The sequence below is a fragment of the Triturus cristatus genome, chromosome 8 (assembly GCF_964204655.1).
Source record: "Triturus cristatus chromosome 8, aTriCri1.1, whole genome shotgun sequence".
NCBI classification, from domain to species: Eukaryota; Metazoa; Chordata; class Amphibia; order Caudata; family Salamandridae; genus Triturus; species Triturus cristatus.
In genome coordinates, this window is record NC_140591.1 from 1,068,380,064 (window position 1) to 1,068,407,318 (window position 27,255).

Consider the following 27,255-nt stretch of genomic DNA (forward strand, 5'->3'; position numbering starts at 1 on the left):
ATGCCGATTATGAATTTAATGTTCTCCGTTACATTGAACTTCGGTCTAACAATGCACCACAAATTCGTACATTTATATAAATTACAGGAGACATTCTTCATGACATCATAATTGCTGAACGGTTGATTTTGATACCAGCATTTTAACTGCACATTCTTTGTTAAAGTTAATTCCTTACATTACTTAAGCTTAGTCAGTACAATGTTCCAAGCACTTACAATGCTACAAAGCACAGGCCATCGTCATGAATGGGTTTCAAATAATAAAACATGGGGGATATTCTCAAGAACATGTGATAATTATTGCAAAATTAGCTTAACACAACTTTGCACATCGCAGTCTACCGCGGGAAAATAACACTGTGTTAATGTTGTATTCTCAACCCGGCGGCACCATGTGATACCCTCACGATAACACGTTAAATGACTGTTAAAATTAACACAACGCCCCAAAAATGTGAAACGCGAAAAAAGTTGCGATGCCCAAAATCGCGATACAAAAATCAGTAATAACCAGCGACAGGCCTGCAATTTCCACGGGTCATGCGGGAAAATGCACTATAAAAGCAGTACAAAAAAATGACAAAACAAAATAAACTGCGTAGCACCATGGATGCACCTGGACCAAGTACAGAGGACAACGTGAACCCCAGAAGCCCCACAGATGACCAGCAAGGAACATCGAGGTCCGGGAAGGCCAAGGAGAAGAGGAAGAGGAAGACGCGGTTCAGTCCACAGGAAAACAGGATCATCGTTACGGAGGTGATAGAACACTACCAACAACTGTTCGTCACCTCCAACGTGTCATTGGCAACAAAGACGCAAATATGGCAGACTATCTTGGACCATGTGAATGCAGATGCAGCGTTGAGGAGGACAATGGAAGAGGTCAAGAGGCGATGGAATGATGTGAAGGGCAAAACCAAGAAGAAACTTTAAGCCAGCATGAAAGCAGCAAAGCAGATTGGAGGTGGGGGTCCAGTGGCACACCAGGAGCTGGATGACATGGAGAAAATGATGGCCACTGTCATCAGTCGGGATACGGTGCCAGGAGTTGTAGATCTGGACACTGCTCAGCTCAAAGAGAACAAAGGTGGATTTTCAAAATGAAAACAGACACACACGGTCTGAATGACAGCATTCCATGGACCTCCATTTGAACTGTATGATCATCTGATCTGTGCAGTTCACCATCATCTCTGCACTCTACTAAGGATTCCATTATGAATGAGAATTTTCGTCCATGACAGCTAGGACTCTGATCAGTACCTACTTCCAGGGAACGACATTGATGAGGACCCAATAGTAGGAACATCTGATATATCTATATGATTCCATCATACCTCACCTTAGAGTTTGATGAGATATGGATAGTTTCGTATACCCCAGTTGTCACTGGATAGGGATCTCAAGATTACGTGTATCGTAGACAGGAAGTGGATTGGGGTTGCTATCTCCTCCCCATATCATTTATGTCTGAGAACTCTATCAACATCTTTTACGCAAGATACACGTGATGAATAGTGTTAAGGTTGGTCACCATTTTCTCCGAATCACTATTCAGAGATATAAAACATCTAAAAGATGGAAGCGGACCCTAATGAAATAAGTCACCCAATCTATTTAGACATCATAGCTTACCCTCATCATTTCAATTCTCTTGGTTCTTTGACCTCACCTTATTCATCTAGATGTACCTTATCTTACTAGGCTTGAGTGACGAGAAAAAGCAACTTAATACCTGTGCTGCTACAGCATCTGCTGTATGGGGGTCGCATGTAGTCTGGTCAGTATGAGTGCCTATCAAATTTATTGATTGTGTTGTGAATTACATCCACTGAGTAGAGAGGGAAGGCAGCCATCCTCCATCTCACATGCCTGTTTTGGCTGTCTAGTGCACGATAATTCAGGTGCAGTGTGCCCTTGCTGTTTGACGTAATGCAGGCGCTGTCTATAGGATAACGTGGTCACTGCTAGTATTTCGACCAGTCCTAGTCAAGCGCACACGTAGAGACTAGTGTCTCTACGTAGAGGTTTCTACGGACAGTGTCACACTAATTCATGGAGAGGCAGGGTAGCCTTCGGCCCCATACTCCAGTGCTAAAATACATCGGACGCCCGGAGGTTTGATTCCCGGTATATATTTTTTGGTGTCCAGTTGGGATATTTTTGATACCGGTAGCTCTAGTCAGATAGCTACTTAGCGTGCGCATAAGCACGAGAGAGACGCTAACTTTTTCTGAAATTGTCCGGACTGCGCATGTGCATCAAGACGAGTGTCACCACTCCCGCGCATGCGCGTTCGGATATGCGGGCTCGGAGAGAGGACAAACACTAGCACCTGTTTTCTAAATGTTTAATTGAGCCAATCAGAGCGGGTATTTAAGGATTCCCCTCCGTCCTGCCGTCATCTCCCAGACTGCTCGCAGTCTGGCTCGAAGTACCGACGGACAGGTAAGGAGAGGGTTATCCTTGGTTCCGCCATTAGTGGGTTAATATGTCCGGCTTTAACTTGCTATGGCTGTTTGGGAAGGATACAAAGCATTAGGACCTTCCTGATGCGAATCTACGTAGTGTGTGGCATTGTTCTCTCTAGGACCTGATGGTATAAGTGCCAAGAGATCGGCTGATACTTCTTAAACTATCCTGATGTGAATCAACGAAGTGGGGGTGATTGTTCTCTCTAGGATCTGATGGTATTAGTCCTTAGAGATCGGATGATACTCTTTAAACCATATGAAGGGAGACAGGTCCCCTTGATTTTATTGATTTGATTGTACGAAGCTGTTCAATAATGGTTCATGCTCTTGTTGAGGGGTATGAGGAGCTTTATATGGGCTGGGTTTGTAAAGTGAATCATTTTCCCGGTACACCTGGCCAGTCATGCTTGCGGGGGAAAATTTTCTAAAGTTGAGGATTTATTGGTTTTGGGTGTTGAATATATTGTAGGGAGTGCATAGGGATGAGTATCTGCGTGCAACTTGTTCTTTCTTGTCCTTACATTTTAACAGAGCGGTGCCTCTTCCACCAAGCAGTCAGCCGGGTGAGGTGAGGCTTTTCTCCCACAGAAAGCTGGGTGAGTTAAATTCACGTTTCTAAACTTTATTGATTTGCAACCAGGTTTTGGGTTTTTGATGACAAGTACAGTGCACAAAAGGGCACTGGAGGACAGTGGTCATTGATGCTGTATACGCTTGTGTGAGAGACCTTTCTAATGGTCTTATTTTCCTAATTCCTTTCAGGAAAGAAGATAAAGCTCTTGTACCCAAGCAAAAAGATTGCTTGTCTGGTAGGGTGGCTGTAGCCACATATTTACTTGATGATAATACCATAATTATCTTAGTGAATTTTTGTTTTTTCACATTATCTTCACCGAATAGATTAATCCTGCAGTAGCCTTGATTTCCATCAATTTAGGTCCTGAAGAAAGCCGGGTCAGTTGACCATATCGGCTGAAACATGTCGACCTCACGCGACCAAGTCAGGAAATAGTCATATTTGTTTAAGACTATTTTGGTTTTTAGATATGACACCTGGTCAATCCTTAATAAACATATATTTTTTGTCCACGTAGTCATTTTTAAAACACTTTCACGTCAGAGCATTGCACATTTTTTGAGTCTTCACGAGTTGGATTACACACTGTGGCAGGAGATTTTTCTATTTTGGGATCATTGGGTCGGGCACCCAGTAGGGCCGGCTGGCTCGATATTGCGGGCCCATACCTTGACCCCTTAGAGTCTCAGATGACGAAGCTCCGCCAACAAGGGTGGGCTGATGGACTCTTAACTTCTGGCTCAGTGATGTACTGACTATTTGAAGAGGCTTTCACTTTGTTTGCAGCATTAAGTGGCTTTCTGTTCGTTATTTTTGGACTTAAGACCTTCTGTTAGTTTGTTTCACTGCTCAGCATGACCTGACAAAACATCAAGAGTGAGTACCAACCACCGACTGAGGGGACGGGGGAGATGGGCACAATGGCACACATGCACAATTAAGTAGAGCACACTGCACACCCACAATGACCCTGCATCATTTCCCTGATGCCCGTGGCACACTGCAGCACACATACAAACACCAAGTAGGCCCCCGTCCACCATGTGCCCCAAGGGGTCCCACCCCACACATCAGCCACACTGACAATGCAAGTGACACTACATGACGATTAGCATGGCTGCAGTCCAATCATCATGACATTGTGCATGCCACGACACTGAGGTGGCTGAGTGTGGACCACATCCGGAAAGGAGCAGGTCACACTGACACATCCACGTGCACAAACAACCCATGAAGTCAACAACACATCTGTGGAGCAACCATGCCCAAGAGTCACATCTCGACCAAGAGCCCAATTTACCCAAGTCCGCAACATCTCATCACTGTAGAAGAACAAAAGTCAAAGGCACATCTGAAAGGGATAAGGGGCAGCCAAAGCAGAGCAACTCACCCACAAATAAGAAGAAGAGCACCTCAACATTGACAACAATGTGGTACAAACTGCAACACTTTCACAACAGAACACAGGACACAACTGGTGCCGCATGTGAGTACAAAATGGCCAATCACATCTGGCATAGCGGGAAACTGTGAGATAACAATGTACGAGTGCAACCTCACATCTGTGATGTAGTACAAATGTCCACTGTCCCGCATCAAATAGGCATCTCCTCACAGTCACAATGTACATTGTCATTCAGTCTGTATGTAAACTTCGCAAATGCGTCAACATACTTGGAACCCACTGTTAAACTGCATCTCCCCTTCACATTGCAGAGGGACAATCAACACCTCCTGCAGAGCAGAGCCTACATCACGTCAGTGATGATGGTGGCGACCCTCAGGTCATCGACTATGACACACTCCAACGGTCATGGACACCCTCCACACCCCACCTCCAGTAGCAGGGCGGGCCAGCACCATCGAGGTGAGCCCACCCCCTGCACAGACCACAAAGCAGGAAGCACCCACCACCATGTCCGGGTCCCAGCATCTCACCGAAGAACATATGGCGTTCCAACGCCGTGTGTTAGACTGCCAGAAGGAGCTGGCTAAACAGGTGAGGGTAGGGTTCGACCTCATGGCAGCCAAACTAGATGCCATACGTGGGTGTCTAAGTCCCATCAGGGACCACTGCCCTCTCTAATGGACACCCACAGTCCGCCCCATGCCCTCCAACAACCCATGGCTGGCGTCGCTGGAGTCATGACTCAGAGACAACAACAACTGTCTAGTCAGTGGCTACAGCGATGTTATCCGTGATTTGGGAAACATAAGGAGGGTCATGGAGTATATTGAGCGGATGCAGGCGCAAAGAATGGCTACCACGGCTGCACATGAGAAAGCTGTAGGTGGGATCTTCCATGCCCTGCAGATCCTCATCATGGGAGTGATGCCACAAGACATTGCTCAGATGAATGCAGCTGCTACTTCTACATCCACATCTCCGGCCCCTGATGTGTCAGTTTCAAACAGTGCTGCAGACCAAACACCACCACCCACATGTGAGGCACATGAAACGTCAGAGAACGAAGATGAGGATGAATCTGCCTGAGTGGTAAGAAGGAAGCAGTAGCATTCATCTCTGCCTTATGGCTTGTTTCTGCTTGGTTCTGCCCTCTGCATCATGGCTTGGAATAACACCTTCCAGTGTCCGCCGATACACTCTGAGACACTGACCTTGGACCTCGACATGGACTGCCATATTTTGTTTGCTTAACAATGGCACAGCAATCAGCCTGCGTACTGGACTCTTCCCCTTCGAGTAACTTGTCAATCCCTAAAGGACTCTGGCTGGTCCTTCACGGGGCAATATTGAAAAGTGTTGTCTTCATGGCCCAGTACTAAGACAGCTTCAACATTCCATTGAACGTGAATAATACATTCCAATACACACAGATGTGTCATGTCTATGATTAATCAAGTAGAAGAGCATGGACGAATGTAGGGGCAGTGATTCCCCCATACATCCATGTTGCTCATTTTGTGGAACTTGAGTCACATGGTGCATCCCTGCATCATGGTGGTGCATATTTGACCCTAAAGGAAGCCCTGTTGTCAATTGTAGGTCACACATGACAGCCTATATGTAATGATTTGGGTCACAAGTGAAACGCTGATGAGTGGGATTCCATACTATCTTTGACACACAGAAATGGCATTTTGAATACGTGACACCCTAAACAGCCTCTCTGTACAGAGGTGACACACCCACCAACTATTTAAAATTTTTGAAATTGTTAGCACTACATGTTGCACTTACACTTGTCAGAGTGATGTGCTTGTACAGAGGAGTGACATGCACTCAGGGAATGTGTGTTGTAATGAATTTATTTGAACATGTTGTGCCTGTGGTCATTTTGTACTGTCCCATGATTGCTAAGGACTGTGACAATGTGACGTGCTCATGTGAAGAAATTGTCAATGATGGTGTTCCTACGGGCTATTCCTGCTGCAGCTGCAGTGGGGTGTGGTCCATCTGCCTCATCCTCCTCATCATCGTCCGGTGCATCTGGCACTTGTAGCCATGGGGCATTGGTGCGTACACATATGTTATGCAACACACAACATGCAACGATCATCTTGCACACGAGGTCTGCGCTGTACAGGAGCCTTCCAACTGTGATGTCCATGCACCTGAAATGTGACTTCAACATGCCAAATGTGCATTTCACGATGCCCCTGGTGCGTTTGTGGGCTGCATTGTACTGCCTCTGGGCCTGTGTGTTCGGTTGCTCGGACGGGTGTCATCATCCAAGGGAAGAGTGCATATCCTTGATCACATGTGACAGTGTAGAGAGACATGAGTCAATAGTTGGTTCTGCATGATGTGTTGGCAGGCTCACTAGTTCATTGGTGTGGGATATGTGTGACTTAGTGATTCCTGTTTGACATGTACTGCTTGTAGCAAATGAGCGGCATCAATGTGTATTATGTAGCCTCACTGCTGCTCCTCCATCCCCCGATCCTATTTACTAGTGTGCACGGTTTCATCACTTGCACTCCTACGGCACACCATTGTCATGCCTGTCTGCCCAGGTCCACAAGCCTGACAACGACAATGTGATGTTGTGCGTTGAAGGTGGGCAGCCACGAATGTGTAGGCCTATGGTAAGGATAGGCCGGACACAGATGTAGAGTTCATGGCTGGCTGAACTCGCGATGTGGTTGAGGGTAGACCTTTGGCTTATGCTGCGGTAATAGTGACACACACAACAGTTGGCATGTATGATCCCAGACCCCGAGCGGGCTTGCGCCCCTTCATTTATCCCTTCGGCCAAGCCCGCAATCTGGGGGCATGCTACATTGCAACATTGTCCATTGCGGGACGGGTGACGCTGACACTACAACAGAGACACACGCATTAGTTACTTCCTTGGCAAGGCCACAACTTAACCACGCCCAGAGCCCCGGGGTGATTATCCACACCCCTACGCTGGACTGTCGTACGCCAGCCCACTCCGCTTACGCTTACAGGGGGTTAGAACACAGCTATATGTCCCAGGTCTTCCCCACTGCCTGAGGTGACATGGTTGAGTCAGCTGTACACAGCACAATGTAATGTGGTAGGGTCCGGGGCCCTCATGCATACATAATGACCACACAGACACACTTAGATAGTTTGTGGAACTGGCTACGGGCACGTGTGCCCGGCCCCTTTAATTGCCAGGGTCACATGTCCAATGACGCCTGTGCTGGAAGGGTGTGGGGTGAGTGTAAGCTAGCCCTCAGGGAGTGGTTGATGCTGGCAACAACTACAAAAGAGATCAGACAATCAGAAGTTCAAAGTTCAAACAGCAAGGGTCCATGACTTGAGCTGCACAGAGTTAGTGGCCCCGGATGCACTGCGGACGGCACAGGCACACACCCACGGGACAGTGACTTGTGGTGCACTGAGGTTGGGCCACAAGAGCTGAGCAAGTCCTCGTCGATGTTGAAGCTGAATGTCGCAAAGTGTTTCGGGGGACAGTGTAAGGTGTTCTTCCAGGGCATGATGCAGAGGGCAGAACCAAGCTGAAACAGGTAATATGGAGGAGATGAATGCTGCAGACTCATGTTTAACACCAAGTCAGTACCAGCCACATGATGATGAAGACAACCCCCAGGCCATCGACTCAGATGCCACCAAAGTTCAACCAGGGAGTGTCCATGAATTTCGGTGCACAGAGCTAGTGGCACCAGAGCTGAAAGGATATGCAGTCTCTGATGAGGTGTGTACAATGGTATAAACTCTGCCATTAAAAAATCAAGACTCAGTTCCAAATGTGTGACCTACTTGACCGCAGTGTAGGCCGAAGGTAGTAGTCAGCAAGGGCCCACAGACACGTGTCTTTGGCTTGCGATGCACAGAGTTGCTGGCACCAGATCGAAGGGAGTACAGTGATATAAATGCTGCCATTAACAGATGAACTCAGCCATCATGAAATCAAGACTCAGTTCCAAATGTGTGACCTACTGAACCGCAGTGTAGACCGGAGGCAGCGGTTGAGTACGTCTACGGGAAAGGAGTGCTGAGGGCCTGTGTCTCGGAGGCCGTGATGGTCTGAGAAGGCTGCCAAGGTCGCGGGCCTCGAGCTTGGGGCTTGCACCGGCACGTGGTGAGCCCTCTTTGACACACGCCAGTGTCGGCAGGTGAGCAGTGACGCCGGGTTGAGCAGGGGCGGCCAAGACGGGTCTGGGGACCAGCGGCCTGGGGTGCAGCAGGCGCACAGGATCGCAGGCACCGCCGCTCACTGCATCGGCCTCGTGGCAGCCTGAGAGGGTCCGCCCTGGCAGACACGTTGGCCATTCCGGAAGAAAACCACGCCCAGAGCAACGGGCTTTATAGTCACACCCCTACGCTGGCCTGCTGTAAGCCGGGGCAGCCCACTCTGCTCATGCTTACAGGGGGGGACATAACAAGCTACATTTCCACGATCTTCCCCACTGCCTGGGGTAACATGGTTGCATCCACTGTCCACTACACTCCAAACACCAGCAGTATATGTCGACATGGACATGTCTGTGGTCTGCATACTGAAGTCTGGCCAGCCCATCCACACCACACTTGGCATTGTGTACATTCTCATTCATGGGTCACTTGCCTCCTTCACACATGCCTGGTTCCCACCTCTCCCCACATTCTGCTATTGTGTGGCTGAATTGCCATGCCATTGATGGCTTGCGTACATAGCTAGCCCAGGTTACCACAGTAAGTTGTGCTGTTGTGTCTGGTAGGTGGGCATGTTGTTTGACTTGTTGTAAGTGAGTTTGTAACGTATGCATTCCCAGAGTTGTGAGTTGCATGATTGTGGAGTTGAGGTGTGTGGTGTGTTCATTTGTTACTTACAATGAGCAATGCATTCCCATAGGTGCCAGCCTCAAAGCGCTGGTTGATGATGAACTGTCGGAAGATGAAGGAATCATGCACACTGCCTGGGTAGTTGGCGATTACATTGGTGAAGAGTCCCAGGTGGTCCACTATTGCCTGCACATTGATGGAATGCATGTGCTTCCTGTTGCGGTCATTGTGTGCACTGGCGTCAGGGGGCATGAGGAGTACATGTGTGCAGTCTATTGCCCCCAACACGTGTGGGAAGCCAGCTATGGCATGGAAGCCTTGCTTGGTCTCCAGCTGTTCCTGCGCAGTGTGTGGGAAGTAAAGTTGCTGGGGTACCAAGCTGATGATGGCATCCAAGACAGGTGTGAGGAACTTGGATAGGGCTGGCTGTGAGACTCCTCCGACTCTGGCAGTTGTTGGTTGGAAGGTCCCAGAGGCCAACAGGTGCAGCACAGCCAGCAGCTTTGTCTGCGGAGGGATGTTGGTTGTCTGCTGTGTTGGTACCGTCAGCCTGTGGGCAGTGATGGTCAGGATGTGGAGGATGGTTGTCCTTTTGAGCCTGTAGTGGGCAATGACATCCTCTGGTGTTAAGTCTGTGAGGCTGGTGCGTTTTCTAAAGGTCAGCTCTCTTTTACTGCTCTGCCTCTGTGGTAGTCCTGGGGTGGTGGGGGGATCTGGGGGGGGGGGTGGTGGGCCTGGGTGTGGTGGTGGTGGGTGTTGTAGCCCTCTTGGGGCTCCGAGCTGCATGTTCAGTAGCTTTAAGGCATCTGTTGTTCTTCTGGTGTGGCTGTGGTCTGGGCTCCCATTTCTGGTGCAGGTTATCATCCGACTTAATACCAGGAAAGAACAGGAGTTAATTCCATGCTGCGAACGCGCCTTATCGCATCTTTTGTGATTTTATCGTCAATCTGGCTGGTCATTGAGGATGTTGCGAAGTGGTGTTGTCCCGGCTTTTTGCACGGTAACGCCTACTCTGCATCTCATTAGCGTTAGTTGCCTGTGTCATCCGTGGCAATGGTTTTTGCCGCTGCTATTGCAGGAAAACTGGGGATATTGGCTGTTAGCACCAGCTTGTGAATAGGGTGATAAATCTATTGCCACTTTGGCTGCGATAAAGTGCCGCTAACTCGGCGATGAGTCCTTGAGAATATGCCCCTTGGTGTTTCTTTGAATGCCTCACTGCTTGCCAGAAATGGCTCATGAAGCATGTACGGTCATGTTTGTACTTCCACGAGTATCTGTGGTCTGCATTTGGTGGTCTGGTCCACAAACCTCCAGGTATGACCGGAATCAGCAACTAAGCAATAGCGGTATAGGAAACTACATTTGCAAGTTGGTGCGGACACCATTTTCCTTTTACATTTTCCTGTCAATTTTTGCAAATACCCCACCCTTTTCACTGATGAACTAAAATGTCATTATACTGTCATCAAACTTTTAATAACAAGCATTGGCAAAGCCAATAGGTTTGGCGTGGGCAAACCTCCAATTTTGTTTATTTTGAAGGCATATGCAATAACCATTAGAAAGGCAAAGAATTCAAAAGTAAAAACGCTGCCATGTAAATGTGGCATGCATATGTTTGGAAAATAAGGTAAAAACAGGACCGATTGCAAAAAAAAAAGCATGAAATCAAAGCACAGATTTTCCCAACAGCTCTGGCACTGAGGCACTACTGTTTTTGTAGATTTCGTAAGTTGACCTATTGACCTATGCAGTATGATATGGTGGCTGGAAGCCAAAAGTGAACAACTCTTGACTGGATTAGTGGAAGAAGATTACTAATTGAAACCCCTAAGCATACATACATATATATGTGAATTTTTATATTGACTCTTTTTAAACATGTGTCGGGTGAGACAGCAAATGCTTTCAGTAGACAGAGTAAAAAGAGAACAGTGAGAGAACATTTTAAGAATGTGCTAATAGCAAGAAAAAACGTTTTGAAACTAAACACTGTAACACTAGGTAGATGGATGTGGAAGAAAATATCATAAGACAATCATATTGTTTGGTTCTACAAATGGATAATCTTGATGAGATTTCAAACATGCACATGCACTCACGCACAACCTCAGGGGCTTATTTATGAACAGCCCTGAGTCACATTTGCACCAAGTAAAGTGGTACATGTTAGCCATAGGTCTCTCATAAAGATGTATGAAGCCAAACAAAGCCACCCTGCATGGCTTTGAGTGGCCTCATAAATTAAGAGTAAGGCAACGCAGCGCAAATCACTATGTTGCCTTACTCTGTGCCCGGGAGGTGTTCCATGAAAGTTGGTTTGGATTTTCCCACGCAATACCCATGGAATTTGACGCTGCCCCAGATTCACAAAAACATGTAAACCTGGGGAAGCGCCAAATCCATACGCCTCACGAGGTGAGGCATAACAAGGAGAAATAACTTAATTTCTCCTGCTTTTTTCTCTTTCCATAAATGCTGCATACTGCAGCACACTTGAAAAGAGGAAATGAGCCTCCTAGGATTGTTTTTGTATAGGAAAGGACCCCTTCCCGCACAAAAACAATCCTGCCTGAATGGAGGCACCCTTGCACCATGGTGCAAGGGCGCATACATTAGCGCTAGGCTGCTGAAACGGCACCTGCGGAGAGGGAAATGACAGGAATGTCCTTTCATTATGGCATTGGGCAGCGCACAAAGCTGCCTTGCTGTGCTGCCCTACACCACAATGCCATAAGTGAGGCCCTCAGTGTACATTGTTCAGAGGATCAAAGTAAATGCTTATGCACTTTTGCATATTAAAAACAATCATTCTGAATTCCTGCATCGACTATGTCAAATGGTCCTCATAGTGCCATGGTCCTCACACATATTGGGCCTGATTCACCAAGGTAAACTTAGACAGTTGGTCTGAACGTAGAACAAACGCCTAGGTTTATGACTATGGGAAATCACAAAGGACATTTACGAGTTCTTCACGAATCCTGCAGGCAAGCAGGAGGCAAGAAACGTGAATAGGGGGTTGCCTGATCTTGAGCTTAAGCTTAGTCTCTTCCTCCTAGTAAAATCATCTTTTTGTAGTTGATATTTGTCATTATGACATCAATGGTTGGTTCTCAATGGTCTGATTGCCATGTGATCATTCTTCTGTTCTCCAGGTACAAATCAATACTTCAGAATATTTTCCCATGCACATCACAAGAAACAACTGTCCATTCCATCCTCACAGGTTAGTCGGCAAGAGCTTACTTACTTTGATGCTCCCCATGTATATAGTTTAAAAGTCGAGTTCCCATCATTCATGAACAAAGGGGTGTAAGAAAGTTGTGTTGCCTAAAAGAATGTCGCATGAACAAGAACAAATAAAGCAACATTTGAGGAAAAGTATCAAAGTCCAATGCACCAGGCTATGAAATAATGCAGCCTAAAGAGAAAAGACATCTCAAAAGTATTTTAAAGTTAGCATTTCTTATTTAGTAAAATAAAAAAACTAATGAAATTGAAGAATAACAGAATACATTTCTCATATGCTATATACATATTTTATAAAGTTGTCAGTGAATATTATACAAAAATGCTTAACTTGTAAACTATTTTTAAAAATCAATAAAATAAAATCGTCTCTATGCATAAATGATCTTTATAATGTTAGGTACTTATACCGAAAGTTTCAGACATGCAACTCCTTGCATGTATGAATTGCACCAATGCTGAGTTTGTTAAGAGACTATTCAATACAGTAAATAGAAATGCTAAGTTTCATCATTCATTCTCATGGCATCTTTGTTATGCATATAAGGTGATCAGTAACCAAACATCCTAAATTCACTATTTGATCAATCCTACTGTTTCTACCTAGTCAAGCACACTTTTATGATGCTGGTACACTGTGCAGATTTATGTTTTCATTGTCAAGATAGTGTTGTGCAGATCATGATCAGACTTTACGCAGCTTCAGTACCTATTTGCACAGGATAAGGAAGAACCCTGAATGACAGACATGCAGAGATTTTAAAAATCAGTAAATGAAAGAAATTATAGATGGAGCGAGAGAAAGGGGGAAACGATATGTGTTGTTAAAAAGAGGAAGGTGAAAGGTTTTCTAGGAACTGGTATTCATAGGGAAAGAGAATCTGAGACTTATATGTAAGGCAGTGTTATTACAGAAGCTGACTGGTCTAAGTACAATACTCTGATTTATGATGCAAATTTATCTTAGTATGTTTCATCAAGTGTGAGAGATCCCTTATTTGCTAGATGTTGGGAATAGAATGTTAGTTTGGGAGATCACAAAACTATTTCCATTCAGAGTGGACAGATGGAACCACTGATGCCTCATTGAAGATGTATGATGAGCTGTGTGCTCTCTTGTTGTTCTTGGTACTCCAGACAAATGACAGTTGTTGACTTCCTTCCTCATAGAACAGGGACACTGGATTCCTATCTTGAAGTAGGGTGACAGAAGAATGGCATCTAATTATAGAAGGATCTCCCTTGGCAAGATATGGCCTTTCGTCTTTTTGGTCCATGTAGTAAGCAGGTCTTGAAAAGAGAATTGACACCTCCTCCGTCCCAAATAGGGATCAGTAAAGGCTAGTAGGCTATTCGAAATGTGATAGCACTTTCTATAACGGCAACTGAGGAAAAACAGGATCTTTGCACTGTGTATTTTTGGCTTCTCCACTGCCTTTGATAAACTGTAATTGGCTGTGTATTCAAGGGCAGTGGAAGACTGTGGGGATCCTGGTGTTTTGCCTTTGATCTAAGACATATGCATAAACACTTGGACAGGATTTGTACAATGATTTTCAGCCCTATAAGCAAAACATAGGGGCATATTATCAAGAAATAGCGTTAAAATTATCGCCGCTTTAGCGGCAGAAAACTGCCGCTAAAGCGGCGATAATGGGCTTGATAATATGGCCTTGAGAATTCCCATAGAAGCCCATGTTCTGGTGTCAACATGGGCTTCTATTGGAATTCTCTGCGGCATATTATCAAGCCCATTATCACTGCTTTAGCGGCAGTTTTCTGCCGCTAAAGCGGCTATAATTTTAACGCTGTGCTTGATAATATGACCCTTAATGTTGCCTACTGGAGCACACCCCATGCACTGATAAAGGGAAGTATGTAGGATGTTTGCAGTAATTTAACACCACTACTTTGTTGCTCCACAAAGCTGTTTGTGGAAGCACTGTACCTGCATTTGGGCAAATCAGCATACTGATAAAAGTGGGTTGTGTGCTTGTCCATCCCCTGTTCATCTTTATATTTCTCACATCCATTATTTATTGCTGTGTGTTTATATGTATACTCCATGAAAGATGCAAAATGACCTTTGCTTTCAGAAGCAGAGACACAACGACTGTGAATTACATCCCTGTTAGTGTAAAAAGTGGAGTAGTCGCTCTGAAAAGTTAATGTGTGGCCTGAAGTATTAAGGTTAAACATAACAAATGTTTTTTCATTTTTTATTTTATTTGGCTGCAAACCCGTAGGAGTTGCATAAAAAATTAAAGTGTTCCACTGGAAAGCATCCAGTGGTTTAAACGACTAAGAGTGTTTACAAAAGCAGCTTAGATTTCCATTACGAATGGCATCTTAAATCCAATGGGATTGATAGAGGGAGGGATCTACGATGGCAAATGAGGTGTAACTAAGAATTTGGAACCAGAATTATCTTTTTCCCAGGTTATTTCAAATTTTTAATAGAAACCTCTGGGAACAGCATGTAACATCCATTATCTCCGCACCCCTGAAGTTACAAATGCTTCTGGTAGTGCTAATTCTTAGAGCATGGTTACCAGGCCAAGATGTAGGGCACTGGCAGTGAGACCCTCAAATTTACTTTCGGCCATTGCTATATGGGGCCGATTATGATACGGCCCATAAAGGGTCAGAGCCTTCCAGGCCGCATAGGAATTGGCTGCTCAGTTTACTTTCCAATCGCCCCATTACAATGCTGGTGGTTGGAAAGTAAACCGGCCGGTCATTCTGGCTGGCCTCCAACGGGCTCATGGAGCACGACAGCTAGTCGGAGCCGGCTTGTAATCCCAAAGGGCGGTCCTTTACACCCATGGAATTACGATGCACGATTTCCGACGTGGTTTCCATGCCTGCCTGTCTGACATGGAAACCATGTCGGAAAGCATATTTGGGGGCCCACAGCAGGGCACCCTTGTGTGTGTGGCCTCCGGTTGGGGGCTGTGCACCCCTGTTGATCACTGCACCTTGTAGCAGGGACCTTGAGTTTCTTGCCACATGGTGCAGGGATGAACAACACCTCCCATTCTCAATGGGAGCTTGTGTTACGGCTAGTTTACGGCCGGAACACAAGCTCCTATTGAGAAATGGGAGTATGCGACCGAACAGTGTTCGGTCGCATTGTAATTAGCTGATCGAGACCACCGAGCAGAGGTCGTCGGTCCCAGAACCGAGACGGTGTCAAGCGGACGCAAGTCTGCCCGACATTGTAATCAGGCCCTAAGTGTTTTAGTGCTGGGACTAAAAGGGAGCTGAGCTAGTCCAGTAATTTGAATATGACAGGGTAGGAATGTGCCTGCATTATTTTACTATACTCCGCTGAGGTACATGACTGCATGTAGGCTCTTCACAAAAAGAAGGTAAACTTTGTATTTCACTTTGTGCTTTACTATGTGCTTCACTTTGCATTTCAATTAAAGCTTGACTGAGCCCACTCCAAATGATTTCCCTCCTTATGCCATTTTTTTTAAATATGATGTAGTAAAAGCTATATACAATCGACTATTGGCCTTTCTGCAGTTTGAAAGCTCTGGTCTAGTAAGGTCTTTCTGTCTTGTTTCAGAATAGGTGAAATATTGACCATGGATGTAATGATTTGTTTTACACCCTTGCCAAAATAGAGTAAAGAAAGCTTATTTAAACACAAAATCGGATACTACTGCATGAATTTTCGTGGCTGAGTTTTCTTTTGGGAGGTACTTGAATTACACTTGACAGAAAGAGTTCCCTTCACTGCTAAGCAATCGTCCTGAAATGTGTAGATGAAATTCATACATATTCCAGATAGGGCAGGGCTGGCATCTGGCATTCCCCCAGGATGCTGGAAAGGATGGGGCAGTTTTTGTTACTGGGGTGTATGTTTTTGTAGCAGTGCTGCAATATCAGGGCAGCAAAATCCACTCAGCATTCACTTTTGTTTCCAGCCTCCCTGTGTTTTGAAGTTTGTTATCAGTTTTCAGCAGCAATAAAAGTGTCAAAATATGCCTCGTGAATAATATTCGTGCTGGAGAGGGATCTGAGCTGTGTATGGAGGCAGTTTTGACCAGCCGCGGCCCGTGGAGGTAGTTCCGTGGGGCGGAAAGGCGGGGCGTGGGAGGGGCAGGGTGGGGGGTTCTAAAAACCGGAATATGGATAATTGCAGGTAAGTAAACAATAAAATAAATAAAACAAATTTCGTAGCGCGCGCTGCATCGCATTTTGCGATGCAGGACGCGCAACGAAATTCGTTTTATTTATTTTATTGTTTACTTACCTGCAATTATCCATATTCTGGTTTTTAGAACCTCCCACCCTGCCCCTCCCCCGTCCCGCCTTTCCGCCCCACGGAACTCCCTCCACGGGCCGCGGCTGGTTTTGACTCATCTAAGGTCGTGCTGAGAGTTAACATGCCTGCTGCAAAACACACATATCACGCAGATCACAGAACTGCAGTTTATATGCATAGCTCAACAGTTAACTGCGTTTGTCAGAGAGATCATTTTGTTATGGTGCAGTTCATAAATTGCAATGGTAATCTACCTCAGTGAGCTATGTACTGCCATAAAAAGCTGCATGCAAACTGTATGGTACAGGTTAGAAACTTATATTTCCCCCCGTCTTTCTTTATCCTAATGATACCTAAAAAGGGCTTGTTTGGGTAGAAATGCATTCTTATTACTAAAGCCCTTCCTAACCACTGTGTTATGTATTGAATCCTGAGTTTGTGCTTCTCCAGATCAAGTACTCTTAAAAATGCCTATACCTCGTAGTCCCCTTTGTCTCATGCAACATGTTCTCTGTGTGTGAATTAAAGTTCTCTGACGTCCTACACTAGTATAAAAGGCACTATAAAACAAATATAATACATGTGAGAGAAGGCTATAGAGAGATGAGAGGCACTGTTGGAGGGCGATAATGAGGGAATCCTTCAAGGACCCTAACAAAGATTGTCATATCCTGGTGCACTCCAAGGTCATTATTTGCTATGCTTTAAAAGCTAATACAATTGAATGTATAATGAAAAATGTGTTTTAGAATGCACCATTTTTGCCATTTGTCTCCATGTTTTCTTGGGGGGAGAACCACAAACCCCTCATCATAGTGGGCAGGCTCGCTCACTCCTCTCCCTTGCTACACAATATACAGGGGATGGTCTAACACAATTTGCCAGTGCTGCTTTGAAATCCCAGTCCGGAGTGGTTCCAGTGGGCCATATTTCATATTCCTGATCCTGGTACATGAAAGGGAAGAATATTGGAGGTGGCTTGTATTATTGAACAGCAGCCAGCTCAAGATGAAGGGGGCAAAATATCACCCTTACTTCCACTGTCGGTGAAGGACAGGAATATCTAAAGACTCATTCCTGTGTGTCATGAAGAGGCTTAATTATTAACTATGCTACGTGCAACAAGATTTGTTCAGACTGCTGACATATGAATCCAATTAATTTAATTGACATTTAAAATTAATATTATAAAACATATTATACGTTCTACCACGTTTATCATTTTTGTGGAACCATAATGTATTTTGTACCTATTAACGGGTTTTATATATCCAACCAAAACCTGACACTATATCAAGCCACTCCAAAAGAAAGTTCACAGAAGTCCATCCCTGCTGTTATAACCATCAGTGTTTTAAATGTTATAAGTTATTTATTGAGAGATAAAAGCGCACTGCGCTGTAGATTACCTTCAGTATTTACAGTACAGGATCCTTGCATTTACAAAATAGTAACTGTCTTTAGCTATGGTCTGTGGCATCATTTACTCATGCACTCTGTAGTGATGGGGGCTTATTTATTAGTTTGTGACACAGGGCATCGCAACAAGTTACTTTGCTGCGCTACCCAGCATCAATAGAAAAGGGCAGGAATGCACTGTATTTTTGGGGTACAGCGCATTCCTGTCCTATTCCACTTTGCTGGCGCACAATTGGCTGCCTTGCACCAACTCAGGCACCCCTGTCTGCGTTGTAGAAATTATTGTTTTTATGCAGGAAGGGAAACCTTCCTGCAAAAAAACAATAAATGGAGGCGTTTTCCTCCTTGTATGTGTGTCGCACACAAAGAAAGAGGAAAAAACAAGGAATATATGTATTTCTCCTCGTCACACCTCCCTGGAGGCATAGGCTTTTGACACATTCCCAGGTTTACAAGTCCTTTAAATCTGGAAAGGCATGAAAATCCATGGGTGTTGCCTGGGATCACCCACCCCAATGCTGATGGAATGCGTCTTTGACGCAGGGTGAGGCAACGCAGCAACTTACGCTGCATTGCCTTACTCCATATAAACAAGGCCATGAAAAGACACACTAAGTGGCTTTGCGTGGCCGCGTAGATATAGGCCTGCACTCTGCGCCGCCAGTGCAGTCAAATGAAGTGACGCACCAACAGCACAATGGGCTTGTAAATAAGTCCTAAAGTTGCAATTGTAAATGACAGGGGTGAACCCACAAAAAAAACAGACGGTATGGCTGAAAGAGAGAACCAATGGTAGGTAAAGAGATAATAACAATTTACTATAGCGACAAAGTCACATTTAATTGCACAACTTGATTACAGTATTTTAAAGTATATATCAAACGTACACTATGGAATGAATAGAAATATATATAAAAAAAAACGCATCTATCTGCCGCTGCTGTTTGTCTATGTATTTAGAGAGCTTTGCCATGAAAACATATAAATTGCATTAACAAAAAAAAGGTTAATTACAAACGCCGATATTGAAATAGTTGATAACATATATAAAACACTATTTCTGTTTAAAAAAACACAGAAAATCCCAAGCCCATGATTTCTACCTCTTGTACACAGCACATCTTTTCCCTATTATGTAAATGACTTTTCACTTCCATTTCGTATGCAAAGCATGCGTCCCCGGCCGCCACTGTGCTATCTCCCGAAGCAGTCAGCCTGCAACCTGATCGGGGCAGAGTGCAGACTAAATACAATTTCGTTTTGATTTGGCACCCCCTGCTGATCAGGGGGCTGCTTTGTTTCACTCCACAGAGTCGGGAAGATATGTCCTGTTTTGCATGACTGGTGGAGTGACTGAGCTTCACAAACGGACTGTTCATGCTCCCAGGGCTCAGTTTCTCATCCGCATCCTGTCCTGTCTTTTTCCTTTCCTTTATATTTGCTTCCCTTCTGTGCTGACTGCCTTGTACCTGCAGTGCAAAGCAGCAGCAGACCCCGGCTCCATTGTTTACTTTGGCATATATTTGGGAGCAGCAGGATTTGGCTGTGTGTGTGTGTGCTTGTGTGTTTGCATTTGCTTCTTGTTAACCTGACCAGCTTCTCCGCTATTTTCTAGGGGTTGAACACACTCTTACAGACTTACAGTAAAAGTATGTAACTATATATAATGTTCCAGAAACTGCATTGCTTGATTGCTGCGACAGGATGTTTTTCCAGTTGTGAATATACCTTTAAGAGTTTAGTAAAATATTTCCATTTCCAGGAGCATGGTTGAAACCTCCAGGAAGCAAAGATACCATTCATCTTAACTTTTACCGAATAGGCACTTTCTCTTCCTCACTTGGCTTCAATCATTTTTAGTGAATAAATAGTTCGAAAAAAAATAATTGAAGCCTTTTCCAAATAAGTAAGGGAGAGAGAGAATTGAGAGAGAGAGAGAGCGAAAGAGAGTGTGTGTGTGTGTGTGTGTTGATTGTCCTCATCATTTACCTTCTTAATTTGAATGATTCTTTCGTAGCACTCCTGAAGCTACACTAATTATTCTATAAATGTGTTTTTTCTAATAAAAGTATTGGAACAATGTTTTATCAGTCTCATGATTGCCTGTTCCAAATGTTTTTAAATGACCTGTTATTCCCCCAGTGTAATAGCTGGTTATCTCTGCAAAGTGCTCTCATGATTCCCATTCCGAATATTGTAAATCTCCTGTTATTCCCCAAGTGTATGCACGTTAATCTATCCCTATTTATGTAATTCTCTATTTCAAACTGGTATACAACTTGTTATCCCTGTAAAGCAAAAAAGGCCCATAGTGTTTGGACAAGATGCAAGTTAAATGTTTTCATTTGGGATTTTGTTTTATGTGCTCCATCTGCTGTTCACCGTATTTCGCACAGAAACAACTGCTTCTTAACCCCTTCAGCGCGGCGCGGATTACCGCGCTGTGCTGAAGGTTCTATTACGCGGGCGGGGCCATGACGGAGCGGTTCCGTCATACGCACAGCGCAACCGATGCGCATGACGGAACCGCTCCGTCATGCGCATCGAAGGGGTTAAAAACCATAAGACTGGTAAACATCAGAAAGAAGGAGTTAAGGATGAATCACAAAAACTTTGATCAAGAGACCTTAAAACAGAATATCATCTTTTCTCCAATGCTGATTTTCACAGAAGACAATAAGAGCCTGCGTCTATCCCCTAGATGAATGGTTCTTAACCTGTAGCCTGACCCAGAGGTCCACGAAGCCTACTCAGGCAGTCTGCGACTGTTTAGAAAATCAAATATTATTAACAGATTAACAGATTAATATAATGTGAATGAATAAGCAGAATAAAAAAATGAAAATTGAAAAAGTTCAGTAAATGTGAAGGAATTTCAAATTGGAGGCAAAAAATTAAGTTAGTGTCTCCAGATTGATTTGTGGAAGCAGTGTAAGTGCATCAAACAAATGAGCAGCCTCAATTGACTTGACAAAATCTCCAATATTCACATTGAAATTAAACTTTTGATTTTTTAAATATTGGTTTGGGAATTAAAAAAATATTTTATCATTTGTGTGTTGATTTGAGGTTAAACTCATGGAAGTCATTTAGGGGTTGCCAGGGGTCACATCTGCGACCCCTGGCTTACCTCCTGCGACCCCAAGCACTGTGACCTCCTGACCTCTGATGACATTAGATAACCTGGAAAATAATTATTCATTGTTCCATTTGGTGTGGATAGTCTCTGTGCCTCCCGCTGCCCTTGAGCTTGTGGGGAGAGTAAGAAAGAAATACAGGGGAGAGGAGGAGAGAGAAAAAAAGCGTGGAGGTAAAGGTTAAGGACTTTGTGGTGAATAAGGGTAAAGTAATGAAAGGAAGAAGACACTACAGAGATGGGGGAGAGATCAAGACACAGACACAGGATGATGTATGTTTGAGAGAGACAAAGAGGGATGAAAGAGATAATACTGTGACATAGACATGCGAAAAAGAACAGATATGGGAGTAGGAGAGGAGGGAGAAAGGTGAAATAGAGTGGAAAAAGAGACAGAACAGGTGAGAAAGGATATCAGTGAGAGAAGGAAAATTATATATTTTTAGGAGATCAGTGATAAAGACACAGTTAAGGTAGACAGGAGGGTTGAACAAGAGTCAACAGCAGCTGAGAAAGATGTGAAAGATGATAGGAAAGTTAGACTGATCACAAACAGCTGAGGGGAGGGTGACATCAGGTCTCAAGTCATATCACATCACTTTCTGTGATGTAATTGTGGTCAAAACATATGATGTCACTCCCGCTACCCCTGGCATTTTGGTGAAACGATGTCCTTGGTTAAAATCTTTGAAAAAGCTTAGGCCAGGGTCCTCTGCTTTCAGTAATGACTCAGTGGGGGTCCTTGGATTTCAATAATGATAAAGTAAGGGTCCCCAGGTTCCAGTAATGAGTAAGTGGGGGACCACAGAAGTCAAAAGGTTAAAAACTACTGACCTCGAGCCATGTTATAGGAAAGCTCCAGTATCCAAATGATAGGGAAAATAGCTTTACTAACTGATATGGGTCAATTTTGGCACGCTGTCAACTAAGTAATGGTTTTGAAAAGTTGAGAAGTTTTTCTCTCACAAACTTCCTAAATGTTTCTGGAATTCTCATTAATATTATGATTACTACAAATAGCTGGTGAAGTTTTCTGCGTGTCAATTTTAAAGTCACAAACAGGACTTTCTTGCCCATTTAAGGTTTTTGATAGAAAGATCGCCAACCTCCATATTGTTTCAAAGTTGTAAATGACATGGTATTAAAGTGGAACTCACCATAAAATACAACACCCAATGTTCAACACAAACTAGCACTCACTAGAGAATGTTGATACTGCTGAGGGAAAATCACTCAAGAAAGTAGACTTTCGAAAAGCAAAAAACTCTGCATATTGCTTATAGGTCTATTATCAGAAACTATGCAAGGCTCCACTTAACTAATATAGAAGTAGCAAATGTAAGCAGCAAATGCATAATGGATTATAATCAGCTATGTGTTCCTTTTATGTCACTACATAGTACAGATGATCTACCACTTGATGTATCAGCAAATTATGAGGATCAATCAATGTATTACTCAAGTAAAAAAAAAAGACTAGAGTACCTCTAATAAAGATACACAAATGGTACCTCTGATCCTTTCCAAAGCTATATGGCAGCCATGCATTGCCGCTAATTAAGTAAAAGCTATTTTTAAATGAGCCCATAATGAAAGGGTAGGTTTGGAAATTTCATTGCTATAGCATTACCTTCATGGAATACCGCAAGTTTCACAAGGTAGTCTTCTGATAGCGAGTTCTTCAATATATTATCTAAGGTCAGTACCATTTGTCTGCAATACGCTTGGAGTACTAGCCACATAGAAATGAACAATTATGTTTTTGAGAAAGACCAATTAAACCATCTGTGTGAAGATTCAAGAGGCTCCTAATAACTTTGACTTCAATACCCTGTCCATTTAAAAGCTTGACACTAGTTAGTACAACAGAGGAAAGCTTACTGGTAGCCAACCAGGCCAGCCAGAAAAATGAATTAACACATTTATTTACCAACTAAAAGGAATAAGCTGATTTAACAGTAAAATAGTTTGCTGAATTGCTGCCAGCCTCTCTGATTCCACTCCTGGTTTACCATTACTTGCAGTGGCTGCTCCTCCGCTAAGGCGGAGGAGCGTCGCCCCACTGCCAGAAAGTAGCAAAAGAAAGGGAAAAATAAAATCATAATAACGGAATGCTATTATCATTCTATTTTGTCCTCCTGCTGTGGCAGTGCTTAAGGGGGTGGGGCGGAGCTGCAGGGGACGAGTGGTAGAACACTCCTGTGTGCAATGACTGTTTGGTCAGCCCTCTCGGGCTGCCCAAAACAGTCATGCACACTTTCCCCCTGCTCCATGCAGCCTGCATTACAGCCTGCATGGTGAACATGCCCACCCCTACAGCCCCTGGCTCAGCGCCTTGTCGCGGCGCTCAGACCAATCACAGCGCTGCATTGCAGCAGTGTGATTGGCTTAGGGGTGGGAGCCTGGCTGCCTCCTTCCTGTTCTGACCTGGAGTCGGACACAGGCACGCAGGAGAGAAGACGTGTGACCCGGCGGTGGGGGCAGCAAGGTAAGTGATATTATTTTTGATTTTTTTCAATGCAGCCAGAGCCACCCCCAAGCGCCCATCACCCACCCGCGAGCCATGCTGGCTGCTCCTGAATACCTGTGTTAGGAGATATAATAATGCTTCTAAAAGAATGGTCTGAAGTCTTTGTAGTGTCCTCCGCAGCCTGGGTACATGCAAATGATCATGACACAAACGGAGCTCGGTATTACACATCTTTATTCCTCAGCGTGTAACGATTAACTGAACATTTCTAATCATGAATTCCATCACCCAGGCACTTACTTTACTATTCTATGAAGTCCGTCAAGACCCGAAAGAAACCCATCATCTCTAAATCTCAAGACACCACATCTTCCCTTTTGGTAAATAAAAAGTACCAATAATACATGTGTACACTACAACTCTTCAATACGTCGTTTTAGTTCTCGAATCAACATTTAGATCTGGTCACGTGAGGCTGTGGAGATGCCGCAGAAGTGTCCATAACTGGCATTGGTGACAGAGACATTGGTACAGCAATTGGCCTCTCGGAATTCTTAGCTGGATAAGTCTCACTCCTAATATCCGGAGTTGGCAAAGGTAAAGGCAGGTGCTTGAAATGCAAAGAAACACATGTAATGGACTTTCCAGCCCGGGGAGTAGTCACCATGTGTCCTTTACTAGTCACAACACTGAGTGGGTCAGCATCAAAAGGAGCTCGTACCACCATTGTAGTGGTGATGTAGGGGTACGCGTGGTACGGGCCGTACACACGCTCTGAGGGCGTGGGTACGGCGCGTACACCTACATCACCACTACAATGCTGGTACGGGCCGTACCCATGCCTTCAAACCGTGGGTACGGTCCGTACCACCATTGGAGTGGTGATGTAGGGGTACGCGTAGTACGGGCCGTACACACGCTCTGAGGGCGTACGTAAGGCACGTACCACCATTGTAGTGGTGATGTAGGGGTATGCGTGGTACGGGCCGTACAAACGCTCTGAGGGCGTGGGTACGGCCCGTACCACCATTGTAGTGGTGATGTAGGGGTATGCGTAGTACGGGCCATACACACGCTCTGAGGGCGTGGGTACGGCGCGTACACCTACATCACCACTACAATGGTGGTACGGGCCGTACCCACGCTTTGAGGGCGTGGGTACGGCCCGTACCACCATTGTAGTGGTGATGTAGGGGTACACGTGGTACGGGCCGTACACACGCTCTGAGGGCATGGGTACGGCCCGTACCACCATTGTAGTGGTGATGTATGGGTACGCGTGGTACGTGCCGTACACATGCTCTGAGGGCGTGGGTACAGCGCGTACACCTACATCACCACGACAATGCTGGTACGGGCCGTACCCACGCCCTCAGAGCGTGGGTACGGCTCGTACCACCATTGTAGTGGTGATGTAGGGGTACGCGTGGTACGGGCCGGACACACGCTCTGAGGGCGTGGGTACGGCACGTACACCTACATCACCACTACAATGCTGGTACGGGCCATACCCAAGCTCTGAGGGCGTGGGTACGGCCCGTACCACCATTGTAGTGGTGATGTAGGGGTACGCGTGGTACAGGCCGGACACACGCTCTGAGAGCGTGGGTACGGCCCGTACCACCATTGTAGTGGTGATGTAGGGGTACGCGTGCTATGGACCGTACCCAACCTATGAATGCGGGGGTACGGACCGCATCACCCGTACCTCTAGGGCACCAGTACATTAGTGATACAAGGCGTACACACGCCACAAATGTTGGCTTAGGGCCTGGTGCAGCATATAAACAGTATATTGGGGTGTGTTCATGGCCAGGACAGCAGTGTACAGCACCAAGGGTGCGGGTGGGTGTCTGCCTAGGAGTCCCAGCAGTGGACAAAGACATGTGAGGTGTGGGTGCCTATCACTCCCAGCAGTGGACAGAGACATGTGAGGGGTGGGTGCCTATCACTCCCAGCAGTGGACAGAGACATGTGAGGGGTGGGTGCCTATCACTCCCAGCAGTGGACAGAGACATGTGAGGGGTGGGTGCCTATCACTCCCAGCAGTGGACAGAGACATGGGGGTGGGTGCCTATCACTCCCAGCAGTGGACAGAGACATGTGAGGGGTGGGTGCCTATCACTCCCAGCAGTGGACAGAGACATGTGAGGGGTGGGTGCAGAGGAATACCAGCAGTGGACAGAGACATGTGAGGGGTGGGTGCCTATCACTCCCAGCAGTGGACAGAGACATGTGAGGGGTGGGTGCAGAGGAATACCAGCAGTGGACAGAGACATGTGAGGGGTGGGTGCAGAGGAATACCAGCAGTGGGCAGAGACATGTGAGGGGTGGGTGCATATCACTCCCAGCAGTGGACAGAGACATGTGAGGGGTGGATGCATATCTCTCCCAGCAGTGGACAGAGACATGTGAGGGGTGGGTGCAGAGGAATACCAGCAGTGGACAGAGACATGTGAGGGGTGGGTGCCTATCACTCCCAGCAGTGGACAGAGACATGTGAGGGGTGGGTGCAGAGGAATACCAGCAGTGGACAGAGACATGTTAGGGGTGGGTGCCTATCACTCCCAGCAGTGGACAGATACATGGGGGTGGGTGCCCATCACTCCCAGCAGTGGACAGAGACATGTGAGGGGTGGGTGCAGAGGAGTACCAGCAGTGGACAGAGACATGGGGGTGTGTACATCATGATCAGATGACCACAATTCCATGGGTGTATGTACGCATCCCTAATGTTCGACTATGTTGATAGTGCCATAACAACACATCACTGACAGCAGTGTCCCACTCCCATGAGGATGGATGTCTTTCCCCCACTGCATGACACAACACATGTGGGTGTGACGACAAATGACACATGCATACCCACCCCTGGCGGATGCAGCACAATACACACACAGAGATCATGCCACAAGACTGTATAGTCATGTCAATGCCCACTAAACTAAGAGAGCCAAAGGGAACACACACTGTCACGCACATCCCAGGACTGATAGGAATGTACAGGTGCTGGGACAGCCACCAAGATATTACCTCTCATGTAAGGAATAGGGTGGAGTTCCCACAGATACAATGCCCACAATTGTCAAGTCAGGCGCCCAAATACCCTGCAGAACAAGTACCAATTGTGTGCTAGGCTGGGATAACACACATGCATAGTGCGGAAAATGGTGAATGTCGTCATTAAGGCATTACAACATACTCAATACACAAGCACAGTGACTAGCAAGGATGGCACAGACGATGCAGCCGGACACATTGCTGAGCAGGCATGGCCATAGTTGAAGGGATCCGTCACCAACAAAGGAAATGTAGGCAGAGGTCAGCACAACAAATGTGCAACTCCCTGCAGGGAAGATGTCAGGTGCCAGAGAGGAAGGAACACTCCTTGGGACAATGTCTCCAAACACAAATAGCACACAC